This window comes from Eretmochelys imbricata, chromosome 10, assembly GCF_965152235.1.
Source record: "Eretmochelys imbricata isolate rEreImb1 chromosome 10, rEreImb1.hap1, whole genome shotgun sequence".
Classification (NCBI taxonomy): Eukaryota; Metazoa; Chordata; order Testudines; family Cheloniidae; genus Eretmochelys; species Eretmochelys imbricata.
Window position 1 is genome coordinate 16919885 of NC_135581.1, and position 18696 is coordinate 16938580.

The window sequence follows — 18696 nt, forward strand, 5'->3', positions numbered from 1 at the left end:
AAGTGATGCAGGGGCGGGAGGGGGTCGAAGCCGAGTCTGGCTGGGAGCTGCCGAGGGTGAGTGAATTGGACCCTATCTCTTCCCGTCCGTCTTAGGGAGGCTTTGCCTGTGCTGGGCTGTGGGGGCCGGGAGGGGTAGGTGGGCTGTATGGGGTCGGGGGAAGGAGATAATAGGGCTGGAAAGAAGTATCATCCACTGGAATCATCCTTAAGTGCCCCAGCTCAGGAACTAGGCTCTCCAGCCCCCTGCGTGTGGGAGGGTCTTTGCCCATTGCCCTGCCCCCCAACGGGGGGAGGCTGTGCGGTCTCTCCCCCCCGAGTGGGAGAGCGGGGGGAAGTTGTGGGATCTCTGTTCCTCTTACAGGGTTGTGTGTGGGGGGGTGTATCCGCAACTCTTAACGATGGACCGCGGGGGGGGGGGGATTGTGTACATCTCTTTGCCATCTGCATGGGGGCGGTTTCTAGGGTCGAGTATCCTAAAGCTCCTGCAACAATAACTAACGCCAGCGCTCTGATAACAAATAGTTCCTCTGCCTATCTCCTTCTCCCCACCACGTACCCCTCTTAGAGGTATAGGGTACAGCGGTTTCAGGGTTACACCTTAAACAGAAACAGACTCTTCCTCTGGAGCTATTGGAGGTTATCAGGACCGGGGTGATAGAGAAAACCCCACGGTATTAATGTATGTGAAGTAAAGGGTGGGAGGATTTAGTTTTGTTGCATGCTTAGAAAATGTGGTGCTGTAATCTAGCGTTCCAGTCCAGTGTGCTTTTTTTCACCTCTTTATATGATCTTCCTACTTGAAGGCTATTTAAGCAGCTTAAGAGAAGTATAGTTCCCTGGCCCCAAGGGGATTAGTGATTAACTCATAGTATCTGTTGAAGTGATGATCATATTTTGTTTGTGGTGCTATGTACAATGATGCTAAAATGTCTTTCTATAAATTATCAACATCGTTACTGAAATACAACCACCTTTAGGGTGAAGGGTGGCCACCAGCTGGCTCATAAACACACTCCACAAAGGTATTTTTTTACAAATATTTAGCAATAATCTAATGCTAAATTGTGTGTGTATATACACGTTCATAGTATGTTTCAGAAAGTATGTGTGGGTGAAGTTATTCTTGTTTCCAGAATTGTTTCCATTATTTGAAAATGCTGACCTCACCCAGCCAGGTTTTTAGTATACATCGTGTGTATTTATATAGAGCATGAAAGCTGCAAATGTTCCCTAATCACGCCTAATGCTTAGGTTATATAGACACTGTTATAAGTAAGTTGGGAGTAACTTATGTAAACAATGTTGAAACAAACATGAATGAAGTGAGCTGTAGCTCACGAAAGCTCATGCTCAAATAAATTGGTTAGTCTCTAAGGTGCCACAAGTACTCCTTTTCTTTTTGCGAATACAGACTAACACGGCTGTTACTCTGAAACCTGTCATGAATTGGAAAGACTTTATTTCGTACTATGATTATCAAAAGGAATATTTGGATTTCTTTATGCAGCGTAGCTAAAACGATTGATGCTATGTTTTATAAAAATGCATGGATACCTTTGATTTCTGTGGCAAGATGCCTGTTTTTCAGAACATTCTTCTAAATTAATTATTCCATCTTTAGGCTGTGGTATGGATTGTAACATTTTTTGTTTTTGTTTTTTTTAACCTCACAATTGCCATTGAGTACCACATTCCAATACTAGACATTTGGCTCTTAAGGAAGAACTTCAGGTTAAGCCAGTACTATATTTTCTGAAGGCTCCTAATACTCTTGTGATCAGCCTTTCAACTTCAGGATTGTTCCATTGTAAACTAATTATTCTGCCTCTAAATTTGGGGAAGTAGTTGACTAGAATGGTTAGAAGATATCTTTTTCTAAATACAGATTTCTAGTATCTAGTTTGGAATCTCCATGTTAAACATTTAATACATGGTTAGTAGTTGTTAATATTTGACTTGGGCTAACAGTGGAAAGAAGTAATGTTGAACACTTGTGCCTCTTGAGTGTGCCTCTAATAAAGGCTTTGCTGGGTCTCTGGTCACTCACTTTCCAGGTACTTATCAGGAGCAGAAGGATGGTCTCTTGGCTAAAACATAGGGCTCGTAGTCATGATATCTGTTCTTGGCTCTGTTTTCTTATTTTTTAAAAAAATTACCTCAAGTGTACTATAAGGCTTAATTAATAGTCTGTGAAGAGCTTTTATAGCTCCCTCAGATGAAAGGCAACATGCAGTATGCAACTAAGTATCAGTATTATCAGGGGTGGAAAGGAGCTGCAGCAGTAGAGTTCTTGATTTGTGTTGACAAACTAGATCTAAGTCCAGTGCAACTGGTGTTAGAAACTTGTTGGAAAGTTCAGGTTATACAGTAATTTTTTTATTCTGATTATTTCATAATAGCTAATGTTGAGCTCAACATTCATAAATTTGTTTAAAGATTGCTGAGATACTAAGGGTGTACTTGTACCAGTAATACTCTTTGACAGCTCAACTTGATGTTCTTGTGATTCCTTCAGTCTTGAGGCTGATAACCTGTATGATCTCTAATTTGCCACTAGATCCCAGAAATGGGGTTGGTGGCCTTCAGAATGCAGTGTTTTGCTTTAGCTCTTACTTAAGTGTTGTCTTGTTCCTGATAAACTTGGCTGATTTGTTCAGTCTCTGATTGTAGCAGTAGTTTTTATAACTCATTGGGTTTTATAAATTTTTGTAATACACTTTGGTGCTATGATCTTAAGCACTTAACATGAAGGAGGGCAACAATATCAATAACAGGACAAGAGCGTGATTTGGGCAACAAAATCTAGGGCAGTTACTTCTGTAAGTCTGGAAAAAAAGATTACTTAGAGGTGGAGCACTGTCCAAAGGATAGAGGCTGCCAGGCTATCTGACTGGCTTCAAATTCAAAGGACCACGTTCTGACCTCTCTTCTGTATATGTCAATGAGGGTAATGAAGAGAACTCTGCCGCCTTCTTCTTTGTAGCCGTATGTAGGAGATAGAATCCTGTACCTTGTGCTCCATGAGTATGTGTATGGAGTGGGAAGAGGGAGGATAGATGGGGAAAGTAATATTCTGAGCTATCATTTTAAAAAGAATCTTAGCCTCTATAGCTGTGACTATAACACTCTGAAAGTGAATCCACTGTAAACTGGCCCAGTGCTGTCTTCTGGACTCTGCAAACAATGTCACTGCCTCTGTTGCCCCATGCTCCAGCAGTCTTGGTGGTTTTTGCTGCTGTTGGTGTAGGAGGTATTGGTTAGTGTCACTACTATTATTGATATCCCTGTGGGTAGTGGTGAAACTGACACACTTTCATTCTGCTGTGTTTGTAAAAGGTACAAACAGCACAAACAATTGAGGTGTTCCATTAGGCATTTAGGTACTGTAGTAATGAGTATTCTAGAAATATTTTAAGTACATTTTTGTTGGCTGGGATGGAAGGACACCAAAAGTGGAGGCTGGGAATTGTTAGAGTAACAGAGATTCTTTCCACTCCCAACACTAAGGCTGAAGAAAGATCTTTCCTATCCTGGATCCTGAGGGGATGAAGGAATAAACTTGAGACATATTAGAGGCTTACTAGCCAGTGGATACAAAGGAGACCTATAGCAACCCTGCTAGGAATCCCAAATCCTGCCTTCTTCCATGCAGGTGGGGTTCACATTAAGGGGTTGCCTCTTATCTTTCGGTCGCCTTCATCTTTATTTGCCCCTTATTGGCAGGCTTTGTCCTCTGGCTTTTGGGTGTCTAGAAATTTTTTCAAACAATATCTTAAATGGTTTTAATGTTTTGTGGATTATCTGCACTGGTGACATGGATTAATTGTATACTTGACTGTAGGTTATTCTGCAGTAATGACATAGTAACTCAACTTGAAACAATGGTAATTGCATAGTAACTTACGTTAGCATGTGTTGTCTTCTGGTAAAGAGCCAACTGCAATTTACTCTCTTTAAACAGATCCTAGTAAACTGAAGCTCTCTTGAAGAGTGTACAAATGCTAGGCAGCCTTCTATACAACTGAGTTATCTTGGCAGACAACAGACTTCTTATCTTGTCTAGAAGTCTCATAAGAGTCAAATACTTAAAGTGCTGGAATGTTAAGTAGTTACAAATTAAGGTCAGAAAACCCAAGAGTCCTAACTATAATCCTTTATAGCTGACATCTACTGTAACTTCATGCTGCCATGACATAGCATCTTGGGAACTGCTTAGCAGTGGCAACTCTTGTTATTCAGAGAGTCTGAGAGCCCGACGGATGTTGATAGTTGGAAAACCAAATATGAATTTGCGGCTCTGATACCATGGCAAATATACCCACTATGTGGTGTTTATGCCTACATAAAGGGATCACCTGTAGAACAGGTGAGGTAGTTGTATAGCCTTATGTACCTCTCGCTTGACATTCTGTGTGAGGTTCTGCTTCACAGTTCAAACATGATAGAAAAATTACAAAGCAGGGCAATACAGGTGATCCAGGAATTGGAGGCTAAGACCTGAAGAGTCTGAGGGAGCTATGCTTCTGTAGAATGGAGAACCCAACATACTCATGTTGTCTATAAATGCCTTCAAGCTAGATATATGAATGGGAATTATTTAGAGACTCTTTTAATTATTTGTGTAAGCGATGGGAGAAGAACTGATATCTTGAAGGAAAATAATAGGGTAGGTATTAGAAAAGTGTTCTTTAATGGGAGCATTTGGGCAGTAGAAGAATGATGTTTGAGGCACTATTGCTCAGATATAGTCAAGAACTGTTTGTTGGTCATTTTAGGAATACTGAGCAAAATGTAGGAGGTCAGACTAGATTTAAGCATGAGCTATGATTAGGGCCCTACCAAATTCACAGCCATGAAAAACGCATCACGGACCGTGAAATCTGGTCTTCCCGCCATGAAATCTGTGTGCTTTTACCCTCTACTATACAGATTTCACGGGGGAACCAGCGTTTCTCAAATCGGGGGTCCTGACCCAAACGGGGGTCACAGTATTGCCACCCTTACTTCTGTGCTGCCTTCAGAGCTGGGTGGTCGTAAAGTGGCGGCTGTTGGCCGAGTGCCCAGCTCTGAAGGCAGCGCTTCGCCTGTAGCAGCACCATACCATGCCACCCTTACTTCTGCGCTGCTGCCTTCAGAGCTGGGGGGTCCTAGAGTGACGGCTGCTGACTGAGGGCCCAGCTCTGCAGGCAGCAGCCCAGAAGTAAGGGTGGCAATATCATAGCATGCCATCCTTACTTCTGTGCTGCTGCTAGGGGCAGTTCAATCTTCAGAGCTGGGCTCCCAGCCAGCAGCTGCTGCTTGCCAGCTGCCCAGCTCTGAAGGCAGCGCCGCTGCCAGCAGCAGGGCAGAAGTAAGGGTAGCAGTACCGCAACCTCCCTACAATAACCTTGTGACCCCCCCCTCACAACCCCTTTTTGGGTCAGCACCCCTACAATTACAACACTATGAAATTTCAGATTTAACTAGGTGAAATCATGAAATTTACAATTTTTAAAATCCTATGACCGTGAAATTGACCCAAGTGGACCCTAAATTTGGTAGGGCCCTAGCTATGATACTTTACCAACATTTCACAGAATAGTTCTAAATGCCACCATCACTTCTGTAATATGTGCTTTAGAGCAGGCAAACCTTTAATAACCAGTAGTGCTACTATTGAACTTCTGTCAGTTTTTTTCCATTATAACCAAAAAGTTAAGCTGAAAAAGTGAGCAAATTGATATCTAAGGCTGTCATGCTGCTGTTAATGTGTCATTGGGTATAAATATTAAACAGATCTCAACAGGAGTGTGTGATGCACAGATTCTGTTTTTTTATTTGTGCACAAAAGTGGATGAGCAGCAATTTTTACTCTGGATTTCCTAGCTTTTACAATCTAATTTCTTGTTACTTTCATGTATCTAAGCCTCAGTCTGACCCTTTGTTAGCCTTGTGGGGATGGGAAAAGGCCAATCTCTTCAGACAAACATTAGAGATTACTAAAAAAAATCAAGTGTGTGTTTGTCTTCTAGAGATGGGTTCAAGCAAACAAGTTTGAATCCAAATCTCCTATAGTTTGTGGGTATTTGTATATGGGGCAGTGGTACTATTCCCAAGCTAACTATTAAATGTTTGCATTACAGAATTTTCAATATAGGAGGGCCTCTCAGTACTCTTGTTCAGTATATAGACACTAATGTAATAGATGCTTTAGAAATGCTGAAGATAAAGTGCATAAAGTATCCAAGCTTCATGTATCTGAAATTGTATGTTATGCCTTCTGCGCAGTGAGTGTAGCTATTATGGTTGGTACATTTTAATTTTTCAAAAGTGAGCAATCATCTAATGAATTCAAAGGTGAAGTGAAAGCTGCCTTTATTTATTTATTTTTTTAAAGTGCCAAGCTATTATCAAAATGCGTGTCGGCTCAAGCTATTAAAAAACACATAAAAACCAACCAACCAAACAAAACCTTCTAAAGGAGAACCAAAAGGCTTTGTTATTGGTTATAACCTGAGTTCAGGCACTCAAAGGTTCTATATTTCTGGTGTAGCTATTGATGGTGATATTGCTAACTTCTAAACAGAGTCATAAGTTGCATTCCTTATGCTGCTAACAGTAATAAAGAAAGCAAAACTTGGGAAATGAGGCCTTTGCAGGTAATTTAATATTAGTTTCTCCTTTACTTACCAAAAAAGAACTAGATAATTCATGGAGGATAGGTCCATCAATGGCTATTAGCCAGGATGGGCAGGGAGGGTATCCCTAGCCTCTGATTGCCAGAAGCTGGGAATGGGTGAAAGGGGATGGATCACTTGATGATTGCCTGTTCTGTTCATCCCCTCTGGGGCACCTGGTATTGGCCACTGAAGGAAGACAGGATACTGGGCTAGATGGACCTTTGGTCTGACCCAGTATGGCCATTCTTAGGTTCTGTTTTAAAAATAAATAAACTGTATAGAAGTCAAAATATACTCTGTTAAATTTTTATTCTTAATCACTTCCATTTACCTTAAGATTTTATTTAAAACAATCCCGTATACATAATTTAAATACTGCCCCCATGCCAATGAAGGAATTTCCTTGGGAGTTGACTGTGCTCAGAACAAATAATTCCTGTGTGGTGCTAACATGTAAATTTAAATATAATAATGAAAATATTAAGGTGGACAGCAAAGTTTTTGTAAAATTTCTATGAGCATCTGAATTCTAAAACCTGACTTCATAAGGTATTTTGGCCTCTTCCTCTTTTTAGAATTTTACAACTTGTCCAACAAGTTGCCAAAGTTACTACCCTACAGGTTGGGGCTTTCCCACTCATGCCAAGATGTCCCACCATGCGCTGAACCTGTGTCATAACACCATTAATCAGCTGAAGCAGGGAATCTGCTTTTGGGGAGAAAAGTCCAATTTTTACATTATTCAGCAGTTGTTTGCTTTCATATTCTTATTTTCTACATACAGAATAAATTAAGTAAATTTACATTGACAGATCTACCAAAACTAGATTTAATTTTCTTAAAAAAATGGAAGCAGTCTCACAGCTTCCAAGAATTCTTAAGGAAAGTAAGACAGGTTAAGTCCCACAAACATGTTTAATTCACATTGCAGTCTAAAAAATTTGTCTTACAAGTAAATTTGCTTATTGCTGGGAAGGAGGGAGTTGTTGTCTCCTACTCAAGCTGATTTGACGATAGTCTGGGCAGAGTTTTCTACAGATTCTATTTTGTCCTGGGCAAATTGATAATGCTCAAAGAGATAAGTGCTTGCAGGCCAGCTACTTCCAAACCAGTCGGCTGGAAGTTGAAGCAGGACGAATTCAGACTGGAAATAGGCGTAAATTTTTTTTAAAGTGAGGGTAATTAACTGTTTGAACAATTTACCAAAATGTGTGGATCTTCCATCACTGGAGATTTTTAAATTACAATTACGTTTTTCTGAAATCTCCTGTAGGAATTTTTTGGGGGAAGTTCCCTGGCCTTTGTTATACAGGAGGTCAGACTAGATGATCAGAGGGGTACCTTCTGGCCTTAGAATCTAGGACTCTGCATATCAGTATCTTACCTTACATTTGTCATTTACCCTGCAGCCTTATTGCCTTTAGCTTGTGCAATATGATGGCATCACAGCTTAGCATATTTAAACTACTTGTTAATTTTGCTAGTGGCTATGCTGGTGTGCTACTTTGGTTATTCAACTTCTGTATTAGAAACCTCAAGTAACAATGAAGTTATGCTAAAGCCAATAATGAACTCTGGAAACAACATGCTTGGTTATTAGTATTTTAGCATTTAAAAAATCAGTAGGCTTACGGCTTGACTTTTCAGAGTGGCTAAGTATCCAGAGTTGCCAGTGAAGTCAATAAGGAATTATGAAAATTAGATGTTTAATCTTTAAATATCTGGAGATGACTAGTGTTATCAGTAAAAACATCTTTGCTTCTAAGCAAAGAGGAACAAATCTGAGTATCATGCAGTGAAACATTTATGTGTTAAAATGTTGTCATTTTAAAGTAGCTAGAGGATAGGAACTGGACTGGGAAGCAGGAGAGTTGGGTTGTGGTTCACGCTCTGCCACTAACTGACTCCATACATTTGAGTGGTCACTTCATCTGGCTGTGGCTTGGTTCTGCTCCACACACTGTCCACCTATTTTGGTTGTATAAACTCTTCAAAGCAAAGTCTGTTTCACACTATGTGATTGTACTGAGCCTAGCTCAGGCTTAGATGGGGAAACTGTAATATACATAATAAGAAAAGCTAGTGTGCTAAGCAGGTTTCTAGGTTTGCATGATGGGCTTCTTAGGATTGTAGCTTGTATGGAGAAGACCAAAGAAATCATCAGCTCACCACCTACAAGTACAGGATATACCCCATGATATTGTACCTGTGTCCTAAAGGATTTATAAACTTTTTAAAAATGATGTTCAATAGAAAATGAAAAGGAACAAACTCTGCGGTTACTTTGTGGTTCAGGTCATAAAAGATAGAGGTTTGGAAGAGGGAAAAGATCCAAGAAACAATGCAAGAGTAGTGTGACGGGCTGCCTTTGCTGAAAAAGCAAAGGGATCCAAAAGCAACTTCAAGCAATGGGTCTTCTTAAGAACAAAACTAGTTGTGAGTACCTGTGACAGGATCCCCGGGATGGAGTCTGGGACTGTGGGACCGCTGTGCCCCCTGGGCTGTCTCTCACAATGCCTTGCTAGTGGCCAGCAGCAAACCCCTCCAGGTGCTGTTATCGCTCAGCACGACTGCATATGGAGACCCCGCACCCAGCTACATTGCATGAATGCTCCCAGAGCCACTCATGAATCTCACAGAGACAGGCCCCAGAGCCCAAATTCCCCCAGCTTCCAGCATTACCAGCTTGCACTCTCAAGACGAGCAATGCAGATTTATTAATTGGTTCACCACTTCATCAGTGGAAAGTGGGCATATACCAGCCTTTACAAAACCTGAGCAGATTTACCACACATTTTAGGCAAACTCACTGGTAAAGATAAACAGTAAAAAAAAATCTACCTTTTGTAGTCAGTAGATTTGAAGTGATATCAAGGGCATGGCTACACTTGCAGATGTAGAGCACTTTGAGTTAAACCAGCCTTCGGAGAGCGCAGTAGGGAAAGCGCTGCAGTCTGTCCACACTGACAGCTTCAAGCGCACTGGCGTGGCCACATTTGCGGCACTTGCAGCAGCATTGGGTGCAGTGCATTATGGGCAGCTATCCCAGCATGCAAGTGGCTGCAACGTGCTTTCCAAATGGGGGGGTGGGGTGGAGTGTGACTCTCTCTCCAGTGTTGTGTGTATGTGGGGGGGAGAGAGAGTGGGTTTTTGGGGGACTGAGAGCATGTCAGCATGCTGTCTTGTAAGTTCAGACAGCAGCAGACCCCCGTCACCCCCCTTCACCTCTCTCCCACACACAGCATTCCACACTAGTGGCTTGCTTTGTCTCGGAGCAGATAAGCAGCCAGTTGTCAGAAACGGAGCTTTCAAAGGGCATTTCCGCATTCCTACAGCTGATTCCAAATAATGACAAGAGTGGCCACTTGACTTAAGGGGATTATGGGACCTTTCCAGAGGCTGGTCAGAGCGCAGTAATGTAACCCTCGTTCACACTGGCGCCGCGGTGCTCCAGCGAGGGCACAGCAAATGTTATTCCACTCGCCGAGGTGGAGTACCTGCAGCGCTGTAGCTGCGGACTCAGAGCGCTCTACGTGCCTTGCCAGTGTGGACGGGTAGTGAGCTAGTGCGCCCGGGGCTCCTTTATTGTGCTGTAACTCGCAAGTGTAGCCAAGCCCTAAGTGATAGGCAAAAAACTCTCTACCCTATTAGACTGGGCAACAACCCTTAGACTAAGTAGTTTTTCTGACCACTGGATATTGCAGTTCATAGTACACAGATTTCATCCTTGAAATCTGGGCCAGTCCCCTCAGTTGGAGTCTTCAGAGTGTCCTTGTTACTTGCAGCGTAGGTGGGTGAAGGAGAAAGGCCCAGCATGTGGCCACTGTGTTCTGTTTTATATCCTCAGTCCCATATGCTTGGGGAGCACAAGTCCAGGCATGTCTGGGGGGCATTGCTGAGTCTCCAGGCAAGGTCGAGCAATTCCCCTGGTGTGGTCTCATGCAGAGGAGTCATTGAATTGTAGCTCTCGTGCTGGACAATGGTTGTTGAGGGGTTGTTTGACACCCTGCCCGGGCGGGCGTTGGTTACTTTCCTTGCTGTTGCCTCTGGGGAGATAATAGCTGGCTGATTCCCCAACTTACAGCATGTTTAGTGACAACCATACAACACAATTCTCATAACTTCCTATGCATTAATGATATACATATATGGATAGAGAAATGACTTTCAGCAGATCCTAATCTTTCCCCTGTTACCTTATAAGGCATGCTTTATATGTAATATCATAATTATATACAGATGAGAAATATGGGGGTGGGGGTACAGGGTGTTCCCCCAGGGTATAGAATGTCTGTGTTTTTACTCCAATCTTTTAGATATGTCTTCCCCTATCATCTTTCACTTTGTTCTTCAGTCTATTTTCTTCAGTTAGCCTTGTTCTAAAATTAACACAGCATGATGGGCTGAAACACCTACTTGTAATTTTTTTAGACTGTATTTATTGCAATTTGGAAACGTTTGACATTTTATACTGTTGCTCTTTCCCTTTCATAGTATGCATTTGGATAAAGAACATAGCAGAACAGGTGTCTTCTGTGCGGAGTGCATGGAAGGAAAGAACTTTCTTTAATGGTACATTCCTAGACTACGTCTTTTGCTAACACAATGTCTAGACATGATCATTTAACAAATTCTTAACTACTTCCCAGCTATTATGGGACTTGCTGCAGGGTAGCTTTGGATGTTGGAAGACGGTCGCAGGTCATGCTACGACGAAGCGTCTGAAATTCTGATTCTTGGCACAGCTAATTGGCCCCAAACCATGAGCTGCAGTCATAGTGAGTTTCTGGACTTGCTGTAAACTGGCTTCTAGAATATAGGGTGACATTTCAAAGGTGGGGGTTTTGTCCTCTGATTCTACACTTCATTTCCCTGTCTAGCTCAACTTTAAACTGACTTTTCTTACTTAAATTGAGGATTCCCTTGAGAGAGAGCTTCACCTCGGGGGAGCCGAACAGTTTGTAGGCTTCAGAATTCTAACTCGCCTGCTGATTGAGCAATGTGATCATCAGCTCTTCCATCACTTGATTATGCTATAATTTCGCCCACGAGCAGCAGCAGCCAAAAGTGTACTCAGTCACTTCCATACAGAGCTGGCTGCAAAGACAAACTAGGGAGGTTTGTGTGATCCTAATCACTTTTCTGTTTTAATAGGCCTCATGCACAGGGTGTGTGTATGTGTGTGTTAATCCCACACCCCAAAATAAAATATTTCTGTTTGCAGAAGTTTGTGCAAACTTTTTCCAGTTTTGATTCATCTGGGTTCACATCCCCTGGGTTTGGACCCAAAACTCAAAGCAAAATTCATCTGACACTAGAATTTTGCTTCATTTTGTTTGTCTTGAATTTGTGCAAAACCAGAACTTCAGTGGTTTCACTCATGTTCATAACATTTCTCTGGTTCACTGAAAGATTCTTGAACCTCAGCATTCCTGATTAGAGCTCCTCAATTACCACAAAACCTGGAAAACCTTTCCTTTTTCTAGGCTTCCTTGTGAAATATTTCACACATATCTACTTCTGCCGTGGACGGGACTAAGGCCAGTTGTACACAACACATTTTTTTAGGCCTAGCTATGTCCGGCAGGGATGTGAAGATGTGTGATCCCGAACCATTATAGCTTAGCTAGCAAAAGCCCCTAGTGTAGATGCATTATACTGCCAGTTTAGCTTATTTCACTTGGTGGAAGGAGAGAGGAGGACTGGGGCTGGATAAGCTATGCTGACAAAAGTGCACTTTTGCATGTATAAGCTTTGTCCACAGTAGGAGTGCTTTGCTGGTATATCTGTACTGGCAAAGCCTTCCAAGTGGAAACGTGGCCCAAGTCCATTTCTATCCACCTCTATCTGTTCGTATATAAAGCCTGCTGAAGAGGGCAAAAAGAGTATGATCATACTACTGTTGTTTTCCTCACAAAGATAACTGTTTCCTCCTCAACTGCAGAAGCTCTTGCACCTGGAAGAAAAGTGACTAGAACACTAGTTATTCTGCTTCTGCAGCCTTTCCATATTAAAATGATGCCTTTCTTGCAGAGATCAAGAGTTCCAAAGCACTAAAATGGGGAAGTATAGGAAGCCAGAAGGAGATGCCAAAAAGTCTTAAAACCACTGCATGATATCCAGCAGAAGGGGAGGAAAAGTGAGGGAAGATATGGTGCTCTTGATGGCTTTTTGCATAATCTTTTTTTTCCACAGAGTATTAAACAACTAAAAAGTTAAGGGCCACCTTCTAAATTGCTTTGGTGTAAAATTTCTGTTGACACCAGTGAGGAAGACGCTATGAACTGACAATAGCACATGGCCACCATAACTTTGTAGCCATGACCCAGGGACCTAATTAAAGTGTACTTTGGCCCTCACCACAAAAACTCTGATCTTCTGGAGGACCTTTTAAAATATATACTTGAGTAGATACGACTTCCCTAACTGCTAGCTCAAGCTACTTCTTTATTTTGAATCCCACACGTTAGCGTTGTGAGGTGTGGTAAGTCTAACCTTACAAGTTTAGCAAACCAATGGTAAGAACTTCTGTTAAAATACCAGCTTTGAGTAGTTCTGAAACCAACTATCCCTTGCTGTTTGGAGCTATTTAGAGATTGATACAAGCATCAGGGTACTTACTATAGAGTCTGAACAGAGCAATGCGCAACACAACTGAATTAAAAATAACTAGGGAAAGGTTGGAGCTAACTGTTTTAACAGATGTTAAAATTGCTGGCATCTGGCCTTCAGCAGCATTTCACACTTTCCAGCTCTAGTCTAGACATACCCTACCTGGGTTTTATCTGGAAGTCCATGAGACACAATAAACGTGGAACCTTACAATGCTCTTTTTGGGGGCGGTCCCTTTTCAGAGTAGAGCTACACTCAAAATGGTATTTATTTGGTTCTCCTAGGGTAAGGGTGGGCAAACTTTTTGGCCCGGGGGTCACATCTGGGTATGGCAATTGTATGGTGGGCCATGAATGCTCATGAACTTGGGGGTTGGGGTATGGGAGGGGGTGCGGGCTCTGGGGTGGGGCTGAGGATAACGGGTTGGGAGTGCAGGAGGGTGCTCCAGGCTGGGACCAAGGGGTTTGGAGGGCAGGAGGTGGATCAGGGCTGGGGCAAGGGGTTGGGGTGCAGGAGTGGGGCAGGGGTGCAGGCTCCAGGCAGCACTTACCTCAAGCAGCTCCCAGAAGCAGCAGCATGTTCCCCCTCCACAGCCAGGTAGCTCGGCTTGCTGCCCTGTCCGCAGGCGCCACCCATGGTTCCTGGCCAATGGGAGCTGCAGGGGCGGCGCTTGGGGGTAGGGGCAGTGTGTGCAGCCTACCGGCTGCCCCTATGCACAGGAGCTAGAGGGGGGATATGCCGCTGCTTCCGGGAGCCACGCTGAGCCACAGCACATGTGGAGCAGGGCAAGCCCCGGACCCCGCTTCCCAGTGGGAGCTCGAGGGCCAGATTAAAGTGTCCAAAGGGCCAGATACAGCCCGCCGGCTGTAGTTTGCCCACCCCTGTCCTAGGGACTGGATGTCCCCTTACTCACTACTAGTTGCTGGTTAGTGCATATACTAGAGTACGCACTCTCACTTGTCTTGAATGCAAGAAATGAAGCACCTGGCTAAAAGTCATAAAAGCGCAGTCTACCGAAATGGCTGTAAGCTGAAACTTCCATTGAGATAAAATAGTGTTGCTGTTTCCGATACCTTATTTATCGTCTAGGTACAAATAACAATGTAGCAGCCTGATGCTAATTGTCTCTGAAACTGAGCTAGTGCTGGCTAATATCGCTCTAATCACTTACTAATGGAAAGGCTGCATAGTTTGTAGAAATGTTACTATTACAACACATAGATTTCAGTTGTGTAAAAAAAAAAAAATGTATTGCAAATTCCTTAGGTGTTCTCATGTATAGTGGTAGTTGGTTGTATTTTTAAAGGTGCATCTTACACTTATTGCAGTCTGCTTTTAAAGTGTAAAGATTTCTGAGTAGTCCTCTTGTTTTACAGCATTCCATGTGGAGACCTGGAAGTCTGCAGGAAACTTAAAAAAAAAAGAAATGATCCCCCGTGGATTTGAGATTATGTAAGTATTAAACTTTTTGTGATGCTTAATAGACATTTGAGAATGTAAAACTGCTATTAGAGCAGCCTGACCATTCCCTTCTGAGTAAAATAACTAGAGTCGACCTCTGTAAAGTTTCCAAGGTGGAAACCTTGGATGGGTAGGAAGAAAAGTGAAAGAGCCTGAAGAGGTCGCAGGGTAATACCCTCTTAGATGTATCCTAAGACATTCTACGCATTCCAGAGCATCTGCACAGAGCTGGAACATCCATGGTACTCCCAACAGCCTCTCCTCAGCCTCCAGCCTCTGGTCCTCTGGATACTATGTTGTCGTGCCATACAGCCAGGATTCTGTAGGAGTCTGGATTAATTTCTGTTGGAAACTTTCTAGAGATTTGCTGGGAGATGCTGAGACAGTGAGGATATCCTGCAGAACTTCAGCCATGCTGTCGCCATGGAGTATGCTCCCTGTGTTACGATGGAAGGGGATATACCAATTAGCATGGCTGAACTTCCATTTGCAGTGGGAATCCCTAAACTTTTCATTTCTTTCATGCAACGAAGGGAGATCTGTTTTGGGTTTCCTCTGACACCTACTGCCATTTTGTCCTATTACTCTCCTTTGAATTTTGTAAGTTCTAGTTTAAATTAAAAACATTCTGGTGCTGTTTATTGCTCCTGACTTCATTATTCTTCAGGTGTTAATGGATTCTTGTCTCACTCTTGGTTCCATTATATTAGTGGTTGCAGTTAAACTTACTGAGCAGTAAGGCATTGTCTAACTTAACCCTCCAACCCCCAACAAAACCCTCAAACCCGCTTGCTTTTTTCCATTCTTATGGAATATTCCTATTTCTTTGACTTCAAAAATAATTGCTATGGTGGAGTCAGTTCATCAGTATTATTCCCTTCAATTACTTTCTTACTTACTTTTTAAAATTAATGGCTGTATTAATAAGATCTTCCTAATGGTTTCTACCTCTTTAATTTTATTTCATGTATAATATGGAAGTCTGCAAATCTTATTCTTAGTGGTGGGCTTTTACTTATTGGTAGTGACTACTAGCTGCTGGGTTCTCAGTTGCTTCCTTCTGGTTGGAAAAAATAGTTTCACAATGGTGCTCTGGATTCTCCACTTTCTGGTTCATGAGCCTGTCTTTCTTATAACATAGACATCTCTAGATGATTCATGCTTAACTGTCAATTATTGCTCAACAGCTGTCTGAGTAGTCAAAATCCTTCAGGAGTACAGTATCCTGTGGCTTTGATTTCCTCAGATTTTGGTCCAGATTTTATTCTCTAGTAGTAGTCTATAACGAATGGTATCTGCAGCTTTTTCCTCTAGTTTTTATCATTATTCACTTGTCCTGATGTTTTGATCAAATTGCAACTCACATTTATAAATACGTTTAGTGTATATTTTTTTACTCTGTCCATACGGCTTATGGCAATTACACGGCCTTCTAATGCAAAGATCTTAATATTTGGATACATCTGAACTTAACCATTCATATTAACATTCTAAGTGAGAATCCTCTCCTTGAGTTTCAGTTATGCTTGCTTGGTCATACTAGATGATCTAAATCACTTCGAGATCATGTTACTTATTTCCTATACTCATTTTATAATCAGAAGCAATTTTCTTCTGATCCCCCACTAAACTCTGAACTCTCACCAGAGCTCCTGATGCTGCAATTGGATCTCTTCTCCCCCGTCTCTCCCAATAAGAAATATAATTCCCCATATGCACAATTGTTTCTTTTCTTCATCCCATTCTGTTGCATCTTCCACTTTTGAAACACGAGTGGAATGGGAAGCAAAAAAGACTAGCAAGCAAGTGAAGTGGATCCAGCAGTGTGAGAACAGCATTCCCACACTGAAGCAACACTGGAAAACAACCAGAAAGTTGCAGAACAAGATATGTGGAGAAATTGAGTGTGGAGGTAGCTGGACACGTTATTTAAAGCTGGTTTTGCTATTTTTGGAGCAAGAGTACTTCAAAAGAATTGGAATGTTGCCTCAAGTTTCCTGTACTACAAGAGAAGTGAGGAATTACAACAGTGGTACTTTAAATCTTTTCTGATGTCTGCTTGTAGTAGGTAGGATTACGTTTTGGAACAGCTACTCAGTAGAGAGAAGGGAGATGTTCCCCTTCTGGACAAATAGCTGACGCTGTCTGGGCTCTGCTGGTGTGGGTGTTGTGCTGTTATTAGTAAAGCACTGCTAACAGACAGCAAGTCTCATAATCAGACAGATGGTTTGGAATATAGGAAAATCCTTTCTGAAGGGGAGAGGTGCGTGGGCAGACGCTTATTTGAAACTTGGCTAATTTGCACAATATAGGCTAACCTAAAACTAATTTCTGAAACTACCATGAAGATAAGATCTTCTCACCTACAGCGTCTGTTGATAACACTGATGGATGGAGACCTTCATGCTATGTAATATATTCACTGTCATTAGGAAAAGTAGTAATGAGATCAACATTGTCATATTGTAAAAAGTGACTTAAAAATGACTTAAACCAGACTTAAAAATATCAGCAATCTTTTTCTGTGGTGAAACCAATCATTACTTAGGAAGCGTGAGAACAAAAATCACATAGGTAGAGAACATGTACAGCTTGATTATGTAAATCACAATCATGCAATGTGAACTTTCTTCTCTTGTTTCTAGATATACATGAACATAAGAATTGCCATATTGGATCAGATCAGTGACCCATGTAGTGATCCATCCAGTATCCTGCGTCTGGCTTGGGCCAGTACCTGCACTAAATCCTGCACTAGTAGGCAGTTATGGATATCCTGCCCAGAGGGAAATTTTTCCTAACCCCCAACAGCTAGAGGTTGTCTTACATCCATATGCATGATGGTTTATACCAGAGGTGGGCAAACTGCGGCCTGTGGGCCTATCCTGCCCAGCCCTTGAGCTCCCGGCTGGGGAGCCTAATCCCCGGCCTCTCCCCTGTTATGCCCCCTCCCCCGCAGCCTCAGCTTGCCGTGCCACCAGCACTCAGGGCTGCGAGCTCTTGCTGGGCAGTGTGACTGTGAGAGTCGCTGTCCTGCCCTGGTGCTCTAGACTGCGCGGCGGCATGGCTGGCTCCAGCCGGGCTACGCGGCTGCTGGTCCTGGTGCTCTGAGCGGCATGGTAAGGGGGGGGCGGGTTCTGGGGGCAGTCGGGACAGGACGCAGGGGGCGGTTGGATAGGTGTGGGAATCCTGGGGGGCCTGTCAGGGTGCAGGGGTGTGGATAGGGGTCGGGGCAGTCAGGGAGCAGGGTGGGTTGGATGACTCGGGTTCTGAGGGGGGCTGTCAGGGAGTGGGGAGGGGGCGGATAGGGGCAGGGGCCAGGGTGTTTGGGGAGGCACAGTCTTCCCTACCCGGCCCTCCATACAGTTTTGCAACCCCGATGTGGCTCTCAGGCCAAAAAGTTTGCCCACCCCTGGTTTATACCCTGCCAGAAGCCTACCTTTCTAAAAAAAATATTTGCTATAACACTGGATTTTCATTTTACTCAGTTTCTCTTGCATGCTTAGAAACAAAAACTTAATCTGTGGAGCTACATTATTCAGTTACCTAAGTATGGCATATTACTTCTGGAAGGAGCTATTAGCCATCCATTCACAAGTAAACTGGGATTCAGACTCAGATCAATTTAAGCAAATCCGGGAGAGAGTTAGTATTGTGGAATTTGCATTCAGTACAGCAGTGTTCTATTCACAATTGATTGACTTTCAGTAGAGTGAAATTACTGTGATGCAGACTGCAGGGGAAAGTGGCAAAGTGGACCTGCAGGCAAATGGGAGCAATGGCACCAGACAGATTGTATATTTAATTATCAAAGAGCTATAACAGTAATGTCAAGTAGCATTTGGCTTTTTAAACAAGCAGCCCTTTATAGTATTTGAGGGAAAAATAAACACAATTAAGCGAACCTTTAAAAAAATGAACTTGTGAAGAGAGCACTGTTAAATCAGAGCTGGTCTTGACAA

At 42.7% G+C, this 18696-nt stretch overlaps 1 protein-coding gene across 2 annotated transcripts in view; it reads left to right on the top strand.

Annotated features, from left to right (window-relative positions):
* Window positions 1-8: 8 nt before the first annotated feature.
* Window positions 9-18696, top strand: part of DCUN1D3 (defective in cullin neddylation 1 domain containing 3) — a 30071-nt gene continuing 11383 nt past the window's right edge. The window contains exons 1-2 of one of the 2 annotated variants that reach the window (XM_077827934.1): window positions 9-56; window positions 14650-14725. The gene's annotated coding sequence lies outside the window, so the exon portion shown is untranslated. Of the gene's footprint in view, window positions 57-11367; window positions 11440-14649; window positions 14726-18696 lie in introns of those variants that run through there. The other variant, XM_077827935.1, reaches the window with a different exon arrangement.